This window comes from Podarcis erhardii (genome assembly GCF_964252035.2).
Source record: "Podarcis erhardii genome assembly, chromosome: 1".
Lineage (NCBI taxonomy): Eukaryota > Metazoa > Chordata > Lepidosauria > Squamata > Lacertidae > Podarcis > Podarcis erhardii.
In genome coordinates this window covers 130,473,563-130,494,411 of record NC_138497.1, presented here as the reverse complement: position 1 = coordinate 130,494,411, position 20,849 = coordinate 130,473,563, and positions in this window count along the sequence as shown.

Genomic DNA, 20,849 nt, shown 5'->3' with positions numbered 1-20,849 from the left:
TGCAGGCTGGGATTCCTCAGGTTCAGCCTCCAAGTCTGAATCCCAGGCCATCACAGGTGGCTAGGAGCACCAGCTATCAGCTTTTTTTTGGACAGAGATGATTTGGCCACCACATTTGGCTCTGGTGATTTCCAGGTTGGAAATGGTTGTCGCCATGTGGAACTGCCCTTGAATATGACTCAGAAGCTTCAGCTGGCCCAAGCTGCAGCTTCCAGATTACTTTGACAATAGCCAGCACAAGCTCTTTCACTCTTCCTTGGCAACTTAAGTTACATTAACTCTGCCATTCGCTAAAGCTGCTGAAATTTCCTTGAGAGACGTGAGAGTGGCAAAAGTCATTTGAAATAGGATCTGGGAAAAGTAACTCAACTCCTTTACGTAGGGCTCATCCAGGCTTATGCTCATCCCATGCTTAGAAAGCATGGGTCCAAGGGGTTTTACCATTTGCCCCATGCACAGGTCCTGCAATTTTCCCTTGGAAAACCCACTCTGCAGCAATAAATTTGAGCAAATGTCAGTCCATAGAAAATCCAGTTGACATTTGATCCGATTCAGTGGTAAAGACTGGGCTTTCCCAGGAGAAAGCAGTGGGACAAAGGCAAGTCTGGATGAACCCCAAGTGCTCAGATCTAGTCAAATCTTATTCTCAACACACTAAAATATCACATCAAGAAAAAACCTACTTCTGGAAAAGGTCTCGTGGATTCATTCTTTCACATTCAGACCTGAAGAGTGGCTAAAAAAGGACCACAGGGTGCCGTGAAGTCAGCCAATGAAATGGCCTGTTGTCATTATTACAGGAGAACACATAAAATCAAAACTTTTAGTCAAAAGTCCAGTCCGTGTTCAAACAGGATCATGCAGGTCCTCGAACAACGGGCAAGTTCAGCTTGCAAGAGAGTTCTGCATGAGCTCACTGGCTTTAGCTGGGCCTAATAAAAAGCATTCTCTCTGTTGCTGACATGAGTTTTGATCTACCAGTATTACAGGATAATCAACTACAGTGGCTCCGCGAAGGAAAATCGCTTCATCTTGCCCCTTGTCTGTGCAGGAATAAAATCTGTTTCCAATGTGAAAATGAGAAGGAGCAAAAGGTAACCCGTTGACCATCACATCATGTCTCTAGGAGACAAAGCCTTCTGTGACCCACTGTTGAGCATCACTTTTGGCAGTGCTGCCAGAATGGAGCTTTCAGTTGCCAGTTCTCCTCTTGATAGGAGAAGGAGAAAATGTGTTTGGTACACTGAGACTCCACCTAGCTGGAAGCAGAGCCGGATTATTTGTTTGTTTCCTAAAGTTTATACACTGCTTGATTGTAAACAAAAAACCAAAGCAGTTTACAAAAAGATAAGACAAAATTAAGGGGGGAGTGGAATTACAACTCTACTTTAAAGCATGTTGTTGTTTAGTCGTGTCCAACTCTTCGTGACCCCCTGGACCAGAGCACGCCAGGCACTCCTGTCTTCCACTGCCTCCCGCATTTTGGTCAAACTCATGCTGGTAGCTTCGAGAACACTGTCCAACCATCTCGTCCTCTGCCGTACCCTTCTCCTTGTGCCCTCCATCTTTCCCAACATCTTTCCAGGGAGTCTTCTCTTCTCCTGAGGTGGCCAGAGTATTGGAGCCTCAGCTTCAGGATCTGTCCTTCCAGTGAGCACTTTAAAGCATACAAAAGTTAAAACAGATTAAACTGACCTCAACTTTCTAAGCATCTGGGTCGGCTTGGTCTAAACAAGAATGTTTTTAGCAGGATCTGAAAAGAGTAAAGTGCCTCCTTGATCTCAATAGGCAGGGAGCCTATTCCACTAAACGACCTCTGAACATGGTAAAGGTAAAAGGTAAAGGACTCCTGGATGGTTAAGTCCAGTCAAAGGCAACTATGGGGTTGCGGCACCCATCTCACTTTCAGGCCGAGGGAGCCAGCATTTGTCCACAGATAGTTCTTCCGGGTCATGTGGCCAGCATGACTAAACCATTTCTGGTGCAACGGAACACCGTGACGGAAACCAGCTTGCACGGAAATGCCTTTTTTGTTCCCGCCACAGCGGTACCTATTTATCTACTTGCACTGGCGTTCTTTCGAACTGCTAGGTTGGCAGGACAGAACAGCGGGAACTCACTCCATCGCGCGGATTCGAACCGCCAACCTTGCAATCGGCAAGCCCAAGAGGCTCAGTGGTTTAGACCGCAGCGCCACCCCTGGTGTTCCCCAGGTGTTAATGGAGTCCGACTCCTATCAACATGAATGTCAGGAGTAGCAGTTCTACTGCATCTGAAGGGCATCATGTTGACTACTCATGGAGGAGATTCACCCCCCATCAGCTAGAGGGAACAACCTGTGGTTTCAGGTGATGACCCCTTGCCTGCTTCAAACCCTCATGTATGCCAGGCGATTAGCATGCTTTGCGGTCAGTTTGCAGCTGTCCCTCCAGTAGGGAACGATGCCAAACCACACAACACAAGCATAAGGGAAATTCCCAGTTGCCTAGCATACGGCAGAAATAAGAGTCTAAACAGAGGCCGCTCTCTCTCCTTACTGTACACAGGTGCAGAAGCTGAGCTTGGCAGTGGGCACAGAATGAGCCTTCTGAACCCATCCTTCGCTTGCCGCCTCCCTGGTGGTTGTCATGGCACTCGTAGCTGAAGGGCTCAGCATTTTACTCCATATTGATTTACTGGAAATGATGTCACGTTACGAGACGCCCGTTCTTCTCTGCTGATGTCAGCACCAAACAGACTGAGGGGAGAAGAAAACCATTCTTTTTAACTTCACTGCTTGCTACAAATCACCCCTCCGGTAGCCAGGCTGCACGTTGTGCTTCTGTGACGGTGAAGGCGCTAAATCACAAACAAATGAAACGAGAGACATAAAGTAGATAAGGCGATACCTTTTATTGAACCGGCGTCTGTTGGCGAAGGGTGTATAATAATTCCTGGTACCACTTAATTTCCCACTTCTTTCTCAGCACTGTGTTCTTTCATGCAAACTGGCATCGCAGCATTGGGCTTTATCTGTGTGCAACGGGTGCTCTCTAGTGGTCGGATCCGTCAGAGGAGCTGCAAAGACGAAAGAGGGATGGGAAGTGCAAAAGAGCAAGAAATTTGTGGAGAGAGCCGGGGACCAGGAAGGGCGTGGAAGCAAAAGGGAACAGGAAGGCTCTTTTGGAAGACTGTCAAGTTTATTGCGTTGTCTCAATCTGAGATCTTTCCAGTGTCAAGGGCCAAGTTATATGTGCTTCAAAGAAGACAAAATCTGCTTGCCCCCCCCCCTTCCCAAATAAATACAGCCTGCGGTTGGTAACGCTAGTCTGCTTTTATGGTATTAGTAAGACCAGAAAAAAGAGCTTTGATGTCTGCCCTACTTTATTTAAAGGAATGACTAGTTAAAGTATTACATTATGCCTTTTCACATTCTGAAAGCTGTCTTCAGGCAGGGATAAAATAACAACCGGCAACCACTCCCATTCGCAAAATGTTCATAAACCATGATTTCAGCTTCTTCGAGCATCAAGTGGTTCATTAAAAGCTGGGAATTGAACCAGTTCCATTTTGGAGCTTTCTTTTCCAAAGCAGGGTGTGGCGACTTCACCAAGGCATTTTCTAACAGCTGAAAATAAACAGTGTCCCAAACCTAGTTACAGCAACATGAAGAAAAGGTGCCATTGTTACCAAGATTGTATATTAAAAGCTGTTGGCCTATGTAATATACATCAATGTGGAATTCCCCCCTCCTGTAGCTATTGGCTGAGCTGTTGTCATGTCATGGAATGTTCACCAGTGCTCCAACTGTTCAGGGTAAACATTGTCAGAATAATTATTTTCACAGATACTGTTCCCTTCCCCGCCCCCAGGGAATTTAGATGAGAGAGTCATTTCATCTGTTCCCCCTTTTCAGACAATTTAGATGAGGGGATCATTTCATCTAGGCCACGGAAACTGGGATATGTGTATTGGCAGCAGTTTATTTATGAATCTGAGAGATATGCCTTGCATTTGCAAGATGGCTGACTCGATGGACCACTTTACATTTATAAGATGGGCATCTAAGACACTTTGTGTCCCAGAATGTAAATTGTGAATGCGACAAACACATGTTTGCAACCACATGCACAGTACAGACAGGCTCATCAGGGAACCTGGATTGGCTGAAATGCCTAACTGAATGCCAAACCCAGGTTGTCATCTGAGTAATGCGTGAATAGCCCTTAGGTCAAGGAAGAAAATGTTTTTACACAATCCGTGTGTGTGTGTGTGAGAGAGAGAGAGAGAGAGAGAGAGAGAAATTGTAAGTGCATTTTAAAGTTAACTTTATAAGTTATACAAATTATGGAAAAAATGACATTTACTCTCAACTCATGTTGTGGGGTGGACAGCATACAGGAGGGCTCTGAATTTAATTTGATTTCTTACAGTAGCATTGTGTGTGTGTGTGTTTGTGTGTGTGTTTTTAAACTGTAGCTGGAAAGCAGCACCAAAATGAACAGAAATGAATTGACATGTTGAGAGAAGACCATTTTAAAAGCATTTATGTTCGGCCATTTCTACACAGCCCTGCCTCTGTCCCTCTCCTGATACAGAACGCACAGAGCTGTCCTCAGAAAGCCAACTGGAAAGTGAGCTGCTTCCTTGATTAGCTGAAAATAATTGTACTTAATTTCTTAGGTAAAACAGACAAGCATGTGGTGATTCTGGCCCTGCAGAAAACCAAGATAAATGGATTTTGTTTTCCTAGAATATCTCCAGCCTGCAACTTGTCACTGTAACCTAATAACAACAACAAAGGAGATGGGAAGAGACGTATTGCGATAGCCTCCCAGAAAGCACTCTGCATGCTCTCACTTGGTACCTGTTAATCCAAATAACATGCATTGCACAGATCTACACTTGAATAATGTATAGGATTCTGAATGAGGGCACAGAAATGGGGAGGAGACTCTCACAGGGAGGGGAAGGAATAGAGCACACTTGAAAATAAGGAGGGAGACCCCTCGAAAAGATCCTTGCTTTACAAATGCTAAAATCATACTAACTGATTACAAATTAATATACAGTGCATTTTCTTTCCTTTTTTTTTTTTAGAAAACAAAGTCTTGTTTCACAGATGTACCATATACACCACATGCTGCAGTTGCTATGGCAATAATTACGGGTCTTTTATTGAACAGCACTGTGAGGGGTTACAGAGAACTGCGGCTGGTAATTTTCTAAGAGGCCCCATGATGTATGCTGAAGCAGGCACAGTTTTAAAAGCAGAGGGCCCTGAGACTTTTGCTACCAGCCTCGATGCAACTGGAGAAAATTGGGGGAGGGGGGAGCCCAAGGCAGCAGCAGCAGCTGCTTTTGACAGCATGGAGTGGTGTCTGTTATCTAGGCCTCTCTAGACCGTTAGTTTTTAGGCACAAATCAAAGATGTTTTCGGTGTGCTATGAAGTGCGAATGCATGGGTATTGCATAGATAGCAAACACACGTGATGTTCGCATACACCCGTGAATAAGCTCCAGACATTTAATTAATTAAAAGCATTTAGATGGCTGGGACCCTACCTGCCTGCACATTGTCTCGCCAGAGTGGCACATGCCCTGGTTTATCTCTCACTTGGACTTCTGTAGTGTGGCTACCTTTGAAGGTGACTCAGAAACTGCAACTAATCCAGAATGCAGCAGCTAGACATGTGACTGGGAGTGGTCGACTGGACCATATATCACAGGTCCTAAAGGATCTACATTGGCTCCCAGTACATTTCCGAGCAAAATTCAAAGTGTTGGTGCTGACCTTTAAAGCCCTAAACGGCCGCAGCCATGTATACCTGAAGGAACATCTCCACCCCCATCGTTCAGCTCCACCCACTGAGGTCCACCTCCGAGGGCCTTCTGGTAGTTCCCTCACTGCAAGAAGTGAAGCTACAGCGAACCAGGCAGAGGGCCTTCTCAGTGGTGGCACCTGCCCTGTTGAAGCCTTCCCATCAGATGTCAAGGAGATAAGTAAGTATATAACCTTTAGAAGACATCTGAAGGCAGCTCTGTATAGAGAAGCTTTTTAATGTGTGATGTCTTATTATGTCTTATTCCCCCAGAGTGGCTGGGGGAACCCAGTCAGATGGGCAGCGTACATTTAATAGAATTCTGGGGTGCTGACATAACCCATTTTCCAGTTTCAGGAGGTCCACGTGAGATCGGTTTTGCGAATTTCTGGTCACTAAAAAAAGGCCTTCAAATTGCTGGGTGAGGTTGGGAACTGTCAGGAATTACGCCTCAGCAGCAGCAGAGAGTTTTATTAAATTTTAAATTTAATTAATTTACTGATGGGGTCATTTATGGGCTCCAGAACTTTCCGTTTGAAGGCTCGCACCTTGACATTTGCCAAATAAGGATCTGCTATCCGGATAGCAGTCTCCTGGCTCATTTGTTTGCAATTGAAAATAATGATTAGTGGAACTAGTTGTCCAAAGAAACATTTTCTCCTGTGCAGTATATATACATGTAACGGGGATTGATGCATTGAACTCGTTTGTATTGAAGTAAAATGTACCAGCCATGTCGAGTGCATTCCATAGGGAAGTTTTCTTGTGCAGGCCCCTTTGAACTAACTGTGCATTCGGCGAGTAATACAATCTACTGGAAAAAGTGGCGGCTTTAATAGCTGTGTCTAGCGTAGCCTGAACTCTGCGTTGCTTGTACTGGATTCTATTACCCGGCTTTGACAGGAAAGACCTCTTGGAAGTCTTTGAAGCCGTGCAGTTGGGACCTGTTATAGGCTTCAGGGCACATATGAAAGGGGTGTTCAAGATTCCTAGCCTGGAGGAAGATTTGCAAGCTTTGTTTGGTTTTCTGTGAAATGGCTCCAAAAAAAGTGACGGCAAAACAGATACGCTCAGTTTATTTCATCTTATTTACCTTTCTGAGTTTGCAAAGATCCTTCCGAGTTTGTTCTTGATTTTCAAGAGACTCTTAAAATGCAAATGAGGCCCAGTCACATGGGCAGGGTACAAATAATAAAGTTATTATTATTATTATTATTATTATCTCTCTATCTGCAACTCAAACTGGTGCACAGGATGTGGAGGGAATTCTGTCATCCCCCAAATTCATAGGATTCCCCCCTATATAGGAGGCACTCAACTGGGACAACTTTGTCTCTCGGAAGTTCTTCTCTTACTAAGGTGGGTGTTTTGTGCTAGTAATAGCAGGAACTGATGGATCTGTCAGTTTCTCATTTTTCCAGTCTGTCCCAGACTGTGCCCCATTTCTGCATCAGCTTGCAATTCACATTCACACACAATTCACACACACACACACAAATCCTTCATGAAAATTCATATTCATTGCCATTCATATTCATTTCCATCCATAATTCTCCTAATGCACCCATTTTTGTATGCAGCTTTGCCCAATCTCTGGCAAGCAATTTTGGCTAATAGAATGAATTTTGTACATTCGTTTCATGTGTGCGCGCGTGTGTGACTCTCTCTAAGACACATTTTTGTATGCATTTGTAGTTGAAAAACCGCGATGTGAAAAATGTGAAAGTGGGAGGTGATGGAAAGAGCCTCTGCAGTCATAGTAGAGAATACTGGACTAGATGGACTAAATACAAGGCAGCCCCCTGGATTTTATAAGGTCTGCCAAGGCATGAGCACTTTCTTTCACTTGCTAAATCCTAGATGAGAAGCCTTCTGTTTCCAGTGCTCCCCAGTGGTTCTACTATATCAAAACTCTTTCTTCAGAAGTACTGAACCGGTGGAACAGTAGTATTACTCAGTTTCTAGTCAAAGGATGGTAGAGCAAAATTCTTATCAAGATCATTCACATACAGAAGACATAGTGCGGAACAGGCTTTCTCTACGGTCAGGAAAATTGCTTTTGATAAGCTCTCTGTGTTTGTTTACACTGGGCACGTCTGAGAAATGGAAGCAAAAATTGCCGGTGTTCACAATCGGTGAGTACAATCAGTGTTTGCTGCTGCTGCTTTTGGTCCACGAATGATACATAGACGGTGACTTTCCTCCCCAATTCCATTACATTTCCTTAGCACTGAAATTAATAGTATGGAATAACGCAATACAGTTGTACCTTGGTTGCCGGATGCATTGGAACTCATACGTTTCGGCTCCTGAACGATTGAAAACTGGAAGTGAGTGTTCCAGTTTTCAAATGATTTTCGGAAGCCAAACGTCCGGCATGGCTTCCAACTGGCTGCAGGACTCTCCTGCAGCCAATCGGAAGCCACATCTTGGTTTTCGAAGTTGAATGGACTCCCAGAATGCATTCTGTTCTAGAACCAAGGTATGACTGTAATGTTAATTACTTATATTCTGCCCCTGTGGACTGCAAGGCAAACGATGTCGCTTTTATCGAAAGCTGAACTGCAGTGGAATGGGAACAGTGCTGCATGCAACGAACACAGAGTGGAACAGGAACTGATTCCTTCTTGCAGGGGCACATTAACTAACACAGTTCTTAGGGATTAATTTGTGCTCCATTAGGTTTGCCTTCATGGGACGTGGGTAGTGCTGTGGGTTAAACCACAGAGCCTAGGACTTGCCGACCTAAGGCTGGCGGTTCGAATCCCCGCGACAGGGTGAGCTCCTGTTGCTCGGTCCCTGCTCCTGCCAACCTAGCAGTTCGAAAGCACCTCAAAGTGCAATTAGATAAATAGGTACTGCTCCGGCAGGAAGGTAAACGGTGTTTCCGTGTGCTGCTCTGGTTCGCCAGAAGCAGCTTAGTCATGCTGGCCACATGACCTGGAAGCTGTACGCCGGCTCCCTTGGACAATAAAGCGAGATGAGCGCCACAACTCCAGAGTCGGCCATGACTGGACCTAATGGTCAGGGGTCCCTTTACCTTTTACCTTTAGGTTTGCCTTCAGAAAGTAATCGCTTCCCACAATTATTGAGCTGTGTGTGTGTGTGCACATACAAGCGCACCTGCTGTTGGAGCAAGATGCTGTGTCTGATTGTGAGATTTGGTCTGACACCTCTTGAGCTCCGTCTGAGAGATATGCGAGTCAAATATACATCCCCTGCAGCAAGAAACATGGATGATTTGAAATTGGCAATCATTGCAAGCTCATTTTCGCGAGAGGCACCGCCGGTGTCTTCAGCGGTTCACACTAATTATGTCAGCTTGTCTTTCACCCAAACTCCAGTCCCTTCTTTGTCCCTGCCCACATCTGTGGCTACCAATTAACGCTGCACTTGAGCTTGCATGGCATAACCAGGCAAACCAACACAGCCTTAACGGCTTTTGAATACTGTTTTGACCTGTGTGAATTCACTTTGTTGGACAATTACAGTCTGATATAGGCAGCAATTACAATGGTACCCCTAGTACCACAGATATCATTGAGAGCATGATGTATTAAGAACAAATAGTGTTACGAGGCAGTCAGTGCGCCCAAATACTCTCATTTAGATCATTTAGAAATGTTTAAGGAGCCATTAGCGCTGCAAACGGGTTTGTGAAGTGTGATTATATGTTCACCGCTAACTGGAAGGCTTGTCAGTTCAGTTATGCGGAAGGAGGCAGCGCAACAGTCACATTTATTTTTAAAACAGTGTGGGACATAAATAGCAGTCTTAAGGGGGCTTCGGCATTAAAAAAAAAAAATCCTTTGCCAGGAGGATTCCATCACCATCCGGAGGTTTCCATGAGGCAATATTTCAGGAAAGGAATGTGGTACTGAGGCATGAAATATTTACATAAGACATTAAAGGCAACAGGCTGCCTTTAGAACAGTGTCTTACACAATTAGCACCATGTTTCTTAAACTTTATGAAGACCTGAGCCAAAACGGACAGCTCTAATTTCGCAAGTGTGCTCAGACTATGTAAAAATAGTAGTAGTAGTAATATTGCAACCACCCACTTTTCTTAAATGATGCAATAAAAATAAGAGACGTACAAATACAAAAAAGCAGTGCAGTATAGTTAAAAGAGACTTAAATCAGGTAAGTAGTGCACTTAAGACCACTAGGAAAGCCAAATTTCATGTGGTACTCAGTCCTGTGTATCTGTATTTTATTGTATATATGACATCTCTCTACAAACAGGGTCAAGGGGCTTGCCCATCTTACTAGTAATGAACATGAAGTCACGGTGATGTTGAAGGCAGTGGTTTGCCTTTGTCATAACCAGGGTGGTTTTTGTCAGCCGGAACTTGCTGGAACTCAGTTCTAGCACCTCTCAAGTTGGGTACCAGTAGGGTTGCCTCAACCATTTTGCCAAAAAAAGCTCAACAATATTTGTGTCTGGATATCTACTTTTGGAAATATGGCAACTCTATTATAGGAGAACAAGGGAAGTGTCCGTGGTGAGTTCTGGCACCTCTTTTTCTAGAAAAATAACACTTCTCTCAGTGATGCCAGATCTGATTAGTTGTGCAGTGACTTGCGATCTCGATCACACGCAGTCTATAGTCCGCTGGCAGTAGGAGTACAATATGGGCATGTCTTTAAGTTAACATCTTACATTAAAAACCTGACAGTACCAAACTATTGAAGGCTTTTCACCAAAGCCAGACTAAACGTCTTTCCTTCTGCAGTGTTGAATGGCAGGTTGAGAGGAGTTCCCTACCAGGACAGACTTTGCCCGTGTGCTCAAGACATCGATTCCACAAAACATATTTTGTTGCACTGTGCAAAATATGAGCAAGCCAGGGCTGAACTGATATTACCCTTTCTGGTACCTTTCCCAGGAAAATCAGAGGCTCACTATGTCAGGTTCCTATTGGAAGACCGGACAAACGCTAGAACATTAGCAGTGGCAAAGTTTTTTAAGAATCAATGATCCCTATATTCTGAACAAAATGCTTGTTTAACCTGGAGGTAGGCTGTATGAATTGTGTATTGCTTTGTAACGATTTGTTGGGTCTCTGGACCGTAATAAAGATTGATTGATTGATTGATTGATTGATTGATTGATTGATTAGTTGTTCAGTGTCAATCTTAAATTGCAAGTGGGCCACCTGAAGCCCCAAGCTCATTTTATGTCACCCTGGTGCAACCTGAAGCTGCCCAATTCTTCCATCTCATCAGAATTTATTTCCTCTTAATCGCTTCCTCCCAACTTTTGCTGGGTTTTAGAAACACTCTTCCTCTCCTGTGGAGTTTCTGAGTAATATCAACAAGTAATTGGGAGGGGTAGTATTTTATGTAAAATGACGACGATGATGGTGATGATATAAAAAGAGGAAGAGGAAGAGGAAGAGGAGGAGGAGGAGGAGGAAGAAGAAGAAGAAGAAGAGGACAACAACAACAACAACAACAACAACAACAACAACAATGTTTTTCCTGGTTGTGTATGGCTTGCAAGGGGGAATTCCTCGCCTCTCCTCCCTCCCAGCTGTCTGAGAACTAATTGATAAGCTCCTGCTGTATATAGCACACTGAAGTCAGAAAGGAGTCGCTTTCACTTATTTTCCAGATCAGTAGCTATGCTCCTTTATACACTTGAGAATAACCTGTGCGAAGTCTGTGGAGCTTCTTTCTGAGCAGAACACGAATTGTAACCTGAGGCAGCCACGGTGAAACTTGAAGCAGGTGGTCTTTACCCAAGATGAACTAATCCGGAATACTGTTACTTCAGCTTTGTCTCCACCCACCACTGGAAGATTACCCCGGAGGAAATGTGGCCCTTGAGGGAAAAAGGTTGACCACCCTGCCATACGCTTTCATAACGGAGTATGCAACAAAAGTTGCTATATGTGGTAGTCATAGAATCATAGAATCTTAGAGCTGGGGGGGGGACCCCTGGGTCATCGAGTCCAACCCCTGCAATGCAGGAATCTCAGCTGAAGCATCCACTGAAGTGAAGGACATGAGACAGGAGTTGGTAATGCAGGTGAGCTGCGCACAGGTGAGCTGCAAGCAAGCTGCCGGCCAGCTTTGTGGAGGCTCCTTTTATTGACGCAGTATGCAAACCCAGCCAGATACATTTTGGGCTGTGACCTTTACACATCTCCCACTCCCGAGATCGTGGGGTGGTACAAAGCTATTTTGGCACCTGTTTCCACCTCGTCATTTTCCCCTTGCACAGTGTATGACGAAGGAGACAAAGGTCTCAGAGACAAAGGTCACAGACAGGACACCGCAGACTACTGAGACCGCAAAAGGTTAGACAGAGGGCAAGATGTTCAGACAGCTGTGGCTTTATCTGTGAGGGGGAGTGTGCCCCGCACCCCAAGGTCACGAGTGCAGGCAGCTGAGGCTGAACACGGGTGGGGAGTGTGCTCCTCACCCAACGATCATCCCTACACCCATGACAGACGGCCCTCCAACCTCTGCTTCAAAACCTCCATGGAAGGTTGAAGTTGTCACACTCTTTTTTCGTTAGAACAAATGTGATCTATGGCTTTGGACTCAACCAGCTTTTAAATCAATGTGATGTCAGGGGAGGGCATATTTCGGTATGCATTTCATTCAGAGAAGCAGTTTCAGCAGGGCTCTGCCAAGAACAGTCTGCCGGTTCACCTCACCCGTGAATGTCTACCAGCTTTCCTTGGAGGAACTACGAGGTCCCTGACCTAGGAACACTCCTGAGCCCTGTTCGTTCTGCGTCACAACTTTGCAAGTCTGTCTGGCGGCATGAATGCAAAGCTGTGCTAACTTTGTGTAGATGGGTGTCCTTTGCAAGCCTGTGACCCTGTGGTTATGCAGCACGCCAATGGATTTTTTCCATTATTAAGTTAACGCTGGCTGTGAGGCTGTTTTTTAATATAATCAAAATGCCCCCGAAAAGACCCTCCGTGGGGCTCTTAAGAGAAGTGAAAATATTTAACTGCCTTCAAGTTTGTCAAATATATAAACTTTGCCTAGAGACAAATCAGTTAAATGTGCACTAAAGGAACGTAAGGCTTGGTTATGTGCTCAGAGAAGCAATGCACAGGAAGGATATGAATATTTCTCCTTGTCCTTGGATAGCCTGTGCAGTAGAGTCTATTTTTGCATACATAATGCATGGAGCTCGTAACATTTGCATCCAGAATTTAAATTCTCTAAAGCCTGTCAGTGTTTGAATGCACAGATCTGAAGGAAGTCCTTTTATGTCTCAGTGGCCCAGGGCAAACCATGGTTTCCTGTTACATAAACAAGCCTCTCCCAATCTTGGGTTGACATTCTTCTCTCCTCTCTTCCACCAGAGGAGGAGATCGGCAACTTCTGGTTTTCGTTTTCGGCAAGATAAAGTTCCCTGTGATATCTAAACTCAAGGAACTTTGGTTGGTGGCTTTGTGATGGTGGCAGGGACCCGGGGTGCCAACATGAATAAAATATTGGGGGGGGGTGGCAGGTAAGCCCTACTCCACGTAATCAATCACATGGCACACCATTTGAATGGCAATGCCCATCAACTTGGGGGGGGCTGGTCCCCTCAAATATTTTATTGGGGGGCTGATGACCCCTCGGTCCCTAGGAATTGGCTCTTATGCAGTGAGCAGAGGAGGAATGACCACTGGGAGGAGCGCAGAAGAAAGAAATGCCACTGGGTGTGTGTGCATGCATCAGCACAAACAGATGCTATCATTTGCCCCAGCTGCAACAAAACATGTCCCTTCCATATCGGTCTCTACAGCCGCAGAAGGCAATGTAACTCTCCAACGGTTTGACGTTACCCTTCCATTGTCTCCAGAGACAGATGGATGTCAACCAACCAGAAGGTGCCGATGGGACATGGGGTAGGGATACACTGTGTTTGTCGCTCCATAAGACGCACCTGACCATAAGACACACCTAGTTTTTAGAGGAGGAAAACAAGAAAAAAAATATTCAGAAAGAAACAGTGGATGTATGATTTTTGTGGTTCATGCTGTGGCCACAGACATGTGATCTGACGGTGAATTTGGGGTGACCCAATGCAAAGATCCTGAGGATCCATGTGGATCCGTGCTTTGTAACCACGTTTTTGCACTATTGCAGCCCCATGAAACAGTGGGTGCATGATTTTTTTGGTGCAGGCTGTAGCCATGGACATGCTATGTGATCTGATGGTGAATTTGGGGTGACCCAATATAAAAATCCTGAGGATCCATGGGCTTTTTACCTCCCCCCTCCCAGGCAGCCTCCCCTAGCGTTCCTTATCTCTCTTCCGATCCCACCGATCAGCAGTTTCCTTTCAACACTCCCTTCCCTCTTGTTTGCCTTAGTGTCTTTTCCTTAGCTGGAGCAGTTTTTTGCTCCTCCTTTTCTTCTAATTTCTCTCTTCATTGCTTTAGTATTCCTGTCTCTTCTCCTTGCAAGTTTACTGTCTTTACCTCCCCCCTCCCAGGCAGCTTCCTTTATCTCTAGCGTCCCTTATCTCTCTCCCCAATCGGCAAATGATCAGTGGCTTTGTTTCAACACCCACTTCCCTCTTTCAAAAAAAAAAAAAAAAAAAAGCATGATCTGCTTTTTGCCCCTGGGCAATTCGGCGCCAGGGACCACGCATTCGCTCCATAAGAGGCACAGACATTTCTCCTTACTTTTTAAGAAGACAAAAGTGCATCTTACGGAGCGAAAAATACGGTATTTGGGACTGGGGAGAGTTCCACTAGGAAAGGTGGACCCTCTCCCTGATGAAATGTCTTCCTTTGATGTTCAGCTACTTGATGATGGATTCAACAGACCATACCCAGCAGCTCCTCAAGCTGGTCTTGTGATTGCAGCTCGTCAATCCATTTGTCTAACTGTCCAGAAAAGATGGGCAAATTATTCCTGGGAATTCTTTGCGTACCTGTTGCCCACATCCCATTTCTTGGCACATGCTCCGTGAATCAGAGAGTAGGTAACGGGTACTGTAGAGAAAGAGAAGAATTAGGTATGTGCAAGCAAAACAAAACAAAATACAAGTCTCTAAGTTGGGGGTTCAAAAAGCCTAATAAACATTCAGAAAAGTCCAGGTAAATGAGTAAATCTCTCTCCTACCTGCCTCCTTGCCCACCCTCCACCTCCAATCATTTGGGAACAAAAAAGCCATTTTTGCCTCTCCCTGGAATTTCTACCTCTGGAAGAACAGAGGTGGGAACTTTTTAATGAATGATGAGTCAGTCCAGTTGCTAAACTCTCCCCTCCCCTGCCTGTCTCTAAGATTTTGATTTAGAAGCTTGTTTAGACGGTAACGGAGGATATGAAAATCAGCTGTTTGCTTATGCTCTTTGACAGTGAGAACATAGACAATTTTTCCCCCTACTATGCATGAATATGTAAAATCTTTTTCTTTTGTAGAGGATTTGTTAACCAAAGACTGTCTGTCTTCCAGAGATAAGTGTGTAGCAAAATAAATCAAAGTCTTGTGCGCCCTCCTCCTCTCCCCTCAACACGATGATTTCCTCTAAGGAAAAAGGTTTGTGTTGGCCTTGATCCCTTGCTCAGTCCAGAAGTTCCCTGGGTGACCTTGAATTTGTATCAGTCAGCCGAACCAAAGATTAGGAGCTCCTCCAGACCACCTGTTTATTCAGCATTCATTCTGATTCGCTTGCACAAAGTGTATTCGGTGGTTAGACCATGTCCAGTCTCTACTGAGCATTCGTTCGGATTTGTTGGTAGAGAGGTTCTACAGCAATATACTGGAACCAGTTATATACCATAAATCCCTCCCTTGTGTTTACATGTCTTCCAACAGGAAGTCCATCCCATCATTTTCAGTGACTTCTCCTCTCACTTCCCAAACTGCTGCTTTCTTTTAAGTGGCCAGAACTACAGAGCCCTTTGGCCCGTGTTAATTGTGCAAACCTAAAATTCCAGTCTGCGCTTCAATCCATCCTGCAAAATATTGATAATCTGAAGGAAGCCCAGGAGAAGGATAAAATGAGTTGAGCTCATGCATGCTGCCATGAGATCCTTGAAGAAAGCATGTGGAGGATACAGGTTATTGCATCCCTATGTGCTTTATTTTATATATATATATATATATATGCTTTCGTAGATTTTCACGGGTACAGGAATGCAGGTTTTGGTGTCCTCGGGTGTCTTCCCGTGTAAAAGTTGGGGTGTCTAGGCGACGTTTCGACGAGGTCTCACTCGTCATCTTCAGGCTGGTGCTTTCGGCTTCTTGTTACTGGAACAGAGCAGGATCTCAGTGTTTGAGTTCCTATAAATACTGTAGAGGGGGTGTGGTGTATAGCCTCCAATGTTCTGGGCAGAGAGGAAGTTCCCAGGCTAGTGTGCCTTTTCTTCTTTTGTTCCTTAATTACTTGAGAGATATCTTGAGTGATTTCTTGAGTGATATCCTGAGTACCACTTAGGTGGGTCATTAGGTGTGGATTAGTTGTTAAAGTCTTTGTGTCTTGACCTCTTGAACTTTGTGAAGAGTTTTCTTGAGAAGATGGCTGTACTGTACTTAGTTGTGCTCTGGCTTGGCTTCGTGTATAGGGGCGAGCTGTGGTTTTGTGGCTTGTGTCAGCCAGGTCTGTGTAGGGATTGCAGGGGGGTGCAGCATCCGGAGGTGCCACCATGGATTGGCTACTGGATGGTGTCTGTAATTCATCTGTGGAGAGGGTCTGGGTTTGGGTCTGGTGTGGTTGATTGGTGTTGGCGTTCTGTGTGCCTCTGGATCTGGTGTCAGTTTTTGTGGGGAGGGCTAATTTCCAGATGTCTGGCAAGCGGGATGTGTCGTCACAAAAAAGAAACAGGACACGAAATTAATTTTGCAGATTCCAAATTGCTCTTTAACACGGAACATCACCACAAGAGAATAATCATGGAAGCCATCGAGATAGAGAAACACCCTCACAACATGAACAAGCGTGACGACACATCCCGCTTGCCAGACATCTGGAAATTAGCCCTCCCCACAAAAACTGACACCAGATCCAGAGGCACACAGAACGCCAACACCAATCAACCACACCAGACCCAAACCCAGACCCTCTCCACAGATGAATTACAGACACCATCCAGTAGCCAATCCATGGTGGCACCTCCGGATGCTGCACCCCCCTGCAATCCCTACACAGACCTGGCTGACACAAGCCACAAAACCACAGCTCGCCCCTATACACGAAGCCAAGCCAGAGCACAACTAAGTACAGTACAGCCATCTTCTCAGGAAAACTCTTCACAAAGTTCAAGAGGTCAAGACACAAAGACTTTAACAACTAATCCACACCTAATGACCCACCTAAGTGGTACTCAGGATATCACTCAAGAAATCACTCAAGATATCTCTCAAGTAATTAAGGAACAAAAGAAGAAAAGGCACACTAGCCTGGGAACTTCCTCTCTGCCCAGAACATTGGAGGCTATACACCACACCCCCTCTACAGTATTTATAGGAACTCAAACACTGAGATCCTGCTCTGTTCCAGTAACAAGAAGCCGAAAGCACCAGCCTGAAGATGACGAGTGAGACCTCGTCGAAACGTCGCCTAGACACCCCAACTTTTACACGGGAAGACACCCGAGGACACCAAAACCTGCATATATATATATATATATATATATATATATATATATATATACACACACACACACACACACACACACACACACACACAGTCGTACCTCGGGTTATATACGCTTCAGGTTACAGACTCCGCTAACCCAAAAATATTACCTCGGGTTAAGAACTTTGCTTCAGGATGAGAACAGAAATTGCGCAGCGGCAGCACAGCGGCAGCAGGAGGCCCCATTAGCTAAAATGGTGCTTCAGGTTAAGAACAGTTTCAGGTTAAGAACGGACCTCCGGAACGAATTAAGTACTTAACCCAAGGTACCACTGTGTGTGTGTGTGTGTGTGTGTGTGTATCATTAAAATTTTCAATAAAAGACAGCTAAACACAGGTATTTAAAAACATTCAAAACCTAATTGAAATCATCAATAAGCTAAAATAGTTTAAAATACAAGAAACTTCCACATGTTTGGATAGGCTTGCTTAACAGACATGTACAGTGATGGTGCCTAAATGTCAGAGTAGGCAAAGGGGTGGTTGCCCCAGGAGCAAATTTGTTAGGGGTGCAACATTTCAACACCTGTTGCTGTCTCAATTCCATTGTGTGCTTCCATCGCTAGGCTCCATTGAAAACAGCTTCTCCGTGTGAACCAGGAAGTGACCTCTCCAGAAAATGGAACAACTCTTCTGTTCTTATCTCTGTGGCTGCGATCTCCCGGGTGACACAGATGCCATTAGGCAATTGAATGCACATGTGTACTCTTTCTATTTCCATCCCTCCCACCCACTCTGTGCAGCCCCGGGAACTGGCAACCATCACTAGGCCACTGATGTAGGCACCAGCACACTAAAAGAGAAACTCCTTACAAGATCAGATTTAGAAAGACGATAACTGTCAGAGTCACCCGTGGTCCCAGCTCACAAGAGACCAAAGTCCAGTCCGGCTTATGTACAAAAGTTTTTATTGAAGAACATTCTTAGCTTCACAGCCGAGCTCCGTGACTCTACGTCTGTTACGCTTAGACCGCTGAAGTCCCCTCTGAGTCAGTCCCGCCTCTACACCAGTTTAAGAGGCTTGTACTGGTCCACCTCTTCCTCTCTTTCCTTTTCCGCAGGGTCTTTCTGCCCCCCTGTGTTCTCTCCCTTCGGGACTCCCCAGAGGCTGAATCCTCTGGCGCCTCCTCCCCCCTCCTTCGGGCTTTGGGACCAGGCTCCTCCCCAGGACTCTCTTCACTTCCGCGCGCCTCCCATTTTGAACTTGGCGCGCGTACGTTGCTCCTGACCTTCCCTTCGACAGTTACACTGCCCTCGATACTACTTTCCTCCCCTTCCGGCAGGACGTCTTGCCCTGATCTCCTTCCCCTCTCTGCTTCCTGTTCTGCTCCTTCTGACACACTGGTCACTCCACCCCCTTCACTCCGTTCCGGCGGAGCAGCCGGTCCCGATCTCCAACTCCCACTGGGGGTTCCCCCTTCGTTTCCCTGCTCCTGACTGCTTCCCCCTCTAGCTCCCCTTGGCTTGACCAGAGGGGCTCCCTTTTGGGAGTCCTCCGATTCACTGGACGGACTCATGGACAATCTTGGGTCATTGTCGTCCTCTTCCTCGTCACCCTGGAATCCTTCCCCCTCGCTCTCTGTCTCCTCCCTCATCTGCGCCTCTCTCCCTGAACCCCTGACAATAACCATAAGCAAACATCTCTCGCATCATCCACAGTTTTCCTTTCTCCCCAAAATGAACCTGTAGTATGGAAGGGATCAACAGTCAATGGATTTCATCCACGGGGGTCACCTGCAGAAAGCAGTAGTGTCATACAAGAGGTCTACATACCAGTGGCATCTCCAGATGGTCTTGATGAGGGACTTGGTCAACAACCAACACCTGGAGATCAACAGGACATTAAGAGAAGAACTATACAGCAGGCAGAGACTGGCGTTTGCTGGATTGTACTTGGCCGGCCAACCTGCCAAGGATATCCAAAGCAGAAGTGATGAGTGACAGCTCATCTTCTCTTCTGGAGCATTTACTGCAAGAGGACAAGCTCACATGAAGAGTGGAGAAGCTCCAAAGGCATTGCCATGTGACATCACATCCCCTAACAACATGGTAATGCTTGGAATTGTTTACAGTTCCATTTGACAGAAGATGTACATCCCTCTTTTGTTGTTGTTGTTTAGTCGTTTAGTCGTGTCCGACTCTTCGTGACCCCATGGACCAGAGCACGCCAGGCACTCCTGTCTTCCACTGCCTCCCGCAGTTTGGTCAAACTCATGCTGGTAGCTTCAAGAACACTGTTCAGCCATCTCGTCCTCTGTTGTCCCCTTCTCCTTGTGCCCTCCATCTTTCCCAACATCAGGGTCTTTTCCAGGGAGTCTTCTCTTCTCATGAGGTGGCCAAAGTATTGGAGCCTCAGCTTCAGGATCTGTCCTTCCAGTGAGCACTCAGGGCTGATTTCCTTAAGAACGGATAGGTTTGATCTTCTTACAGTCCATGGGACTCTCCAAGTCTCCTCCAGCACCATAATTCAAAAGCATCAATTCTTCGGCGGTCAGACTTCTTTATGGTCCAGCTCTCACTTCCATACATCACTACTGGGATGTAAGTTTTTCTTTATGTTGTCCCCTGCTTCACTTCATAAACCCTCCTTGAAACAACTGGGTAGTCATCCAGTTATTGTGTGTTCTTTGTCACCTTTCTTCTGCCCTTCCTTCTCTGGCCTGGCTTGTCAGAAGCTCTAAAATTGCTTGTTCTGTGAAATTATATCTTCAAAGCTCAGCTGATATCCATTGTATGAAAACTCTCCCCTTTCTCATTTATGATGTGTGTGTGTGTGTGTGTGTGTGTGTGTGTGTATGAATGAATGAAAATATTCCTAATAAAAGAGCTGTTGACCTTGGGATATATTCTTAAAAGTCATGATTCTCATGGCAAACTTTCTGCTAATAAGATGGCAAATTGACTGGCCATTATATAGCCGAATCAGAAAAAATATATATAGGTATGCATCTGAATTTGATTTTGGAATGCCTTCACTGAGGTTTACTGGCCTTATAAGGAAGGAGCATATGGGGGGGGGATAAGAGAAAATGCCCCCCGCCGCCACCACCACTGCCTTTAGAATACCAGAAAAGCAGCTAAGGTTGACATTTTGTATTCTGAGTTATTTGTCTCTCTGGTTTCCGAAGAAGCAAAACACTTCAGGGGCTAGATGAGAACAATGAAAACAATCCTTTCATAATGTATTCCTGTTTTCAAAGCAAGAATACATCTAAAATCTGCATAACATGGAATACTTTGTGGTGGGCATCCTGGCAGAGTTCAAACATACACTGGAAACGGTTTAAAAAGTAATGTGCAGATTGGGATGGGTGAATTGGTGGGTTTTGGTTACTCTTCTTATTTTTCCAATTCAGTTCTCCATGTTTCCAGACACGTTTGTGATTTATCTCTCTCTCTAAGTCATACTGAATCTTCATGATTCGTCGTTTTAGTTC